We start from the raw sequence: 2,500 nt of genomic DNA on the forward strand, positions 1-2,500 counted from the left end.
ACATCAAAAATTCACCACAGCATTAGGTAGTAAATAGGGGTGGAAAAAAAAAAGAGAACAAACAAAAATCTTTAAGCAGAACAGGAAAGCCTGGTTTAAAAATCCGAAAGGTCTCAAGATTATCTGCCCGGAGCCACTGGTATGTAAACTCGGCGGTTTGCAGTCATAACACGTTTACTTCCTCTGATGAAGCACATAAGCGAAATATCGTATGTATGCACGCCCACAGGTTCATTTGAGCAAAAGGAGTCCGGAGAAAGGCGATCACTGTTCATACGTAGACCATTTCACGGTATCTGTACGACCCGAAATGAAAACTTGTCGGAATATTTGAAATGAAAAGCGCGCTCGAGTATTATTTGAATAAATCAAAGGATCTTGTTGTATGTAAGAAAAAGCCAGAGTAGTGGGAATCAGTACATCATATTAACTTTGAACACAATTTTTTCTCTGTAAAAGGGAGGGTCTACCCCCAGCTTAATAAAATCTCCTGACAACAATAATTATAAATACTGAAGCCTCAATATATATTTAATTTTTTTCACTGCAGAGGTTTTCTGTTAGATGATTGAAATCACCTAGTAGCAACTAGAACGATAATGATATCTAAAATGGGCTGAACCAGACTAATCTATACAAACCAAAAACATGGTCCCTAAGCCTTCGCTCCATTTTACTCATAAATTAGAATAATAATATTCCTTCAGCATTTGGGTCCTGTCAGTGATCATGGTCTCAATTGTTTAGGGAATAACCGAAAAATTAACATACCGCAGTAGTATTTATCACATGTACAAAACTAAAGAAAACACCCACACCCACATTCGTGTGTGTGTGTGTGTGTGTGTGTGTGTGTGTGTGTGTGTGTGTGTGTGTGTGTGTGTGTGTGTGTGTGTGTGTGTGTGTGTGATTGAACACGGTCTTATATCAGGTTTTGGGTACTTGATCGACAGCTATTACCCTCCCAGATGAGAGCGCAAAACTCATACATAGCCCAATCCATGAACAATACCTCACACATACACAATTACACACACACACACACACACACACACACACACACACACACACACACACACACACACACACACACACACACACACACACACACACACACACACACACACACACACACACATACGCACACAAAAAAAATCAAATTCCTTGCCCACCAGAACTGGAATACCGGCTCGACATGTAATGATGCTGAAATTTTCAGCCCTACGAGGCGGAAGTCTGAAACAACCATTTCCCTGCCGTCCATACTCAGAACACATCAATACCTTCACCTCCGTCCGGAGGTGCAGCCCCAAGGACTGATTCTCGGTCTCCGAACTGGACCCAGGTTCTATCTCTATCATCTTTGCATCCTTTAACGTTTTACGCAAGGAGTGTTTGCGACGGATGACTGGTCCCCTCCTTCTTCTGCAACTCGGTGATGTATAAATAGTCCCACACTAATGTATAACTGACATCCAAAGTCTCTATCCAGAAAGCATGAGAGAACCTAAAGAACGTTGTCAGTCCCTATAAAGTTGCTGGTTTCCAGTTAAACGTTTTGATGTTGTTCATTGGATTTCAGCTTTTGCTGTTGTAATTACGTCAGTTTATCATTATCCCGCCTCTTACTTTACCATCGTTTGTGATCACTATACAGTTGCAGTTACTTGGGTCATGCAAAGCTAAACGAAATCGTTTGGGAATAATTAATTTTCCTTGTTCTTTTTAGATTTGTTACTCACTGTTATTCCTTGTGAAAAGTGCTTCCTTACATCGCCTGTATGCCATTTATGATCTTTTGTTCAAGTATTTGCTATATTTCGTTTCGCGTACTCTCATGTCAAACTTTAGAAAAAGAAATATCTTTTCTGTATCTGTCAGCTGTCTGTAATAAAGACTTCCCGCTAGATCAAGTTTCCCTCTTCCTGGTTTCACACACAAGTTTACAAAGGATTTACAAAGGCGGAGCATGCCGACAGGAGACCTTTTGGTCCATATCTAGGTCGGATGCGAAAAAAAAACATGATAATAATAAAATAATAAATAAAAACTATAATAATGTAAATAACAAATAAAATACATAAATAAATGCATAGGTATAGTTAAATAATAAACAAATAGGTAAATAGTAAATAATAATAAATTAACATATAACTAATAATAAATGAAAATCAGACAAATGATAACAAAACAGAAACAAATAATATAACATAATCTTTTCAGTTTAGTTTCCAAACCACCATTTTGTTCCGCGTGTTCACAACGTAACCATTCCAGAAACAACGGAAGCAACGATATTCCAAATCAGAAGGATACGCAAAGAGCGAGACGAAATAATTCACAGTAAAAGCTAAGACAATAATAAGAAAACCGTACAAAGGTAAAAAAGCTGTCGAATTTTCGGGAAGAAACTCTCGAAACACTAAGAATGCATGGACAACCTAAAATTAACGATATGAACGTCTCCATAAATCTTATGAGATCAGGAATCTATAGTGCG

This window comes from Oratosquilla oratoria, chromosome 11 (assembly GCF_046742065.1).
Source record: "Oratosquilla oratoria isolate Oo_2021 chromosome 11, ASM4674206v1, whole genome shotgun sequence".
In the NCBI taxonomy this organism is placed as follows: domain Eukaryota; kingdom Metazoa; phylum Arthropoda; class Malacostraca; order Stomatopoda; family Squillidae; genus Oratosquilla; species Oratosquilla oratoria.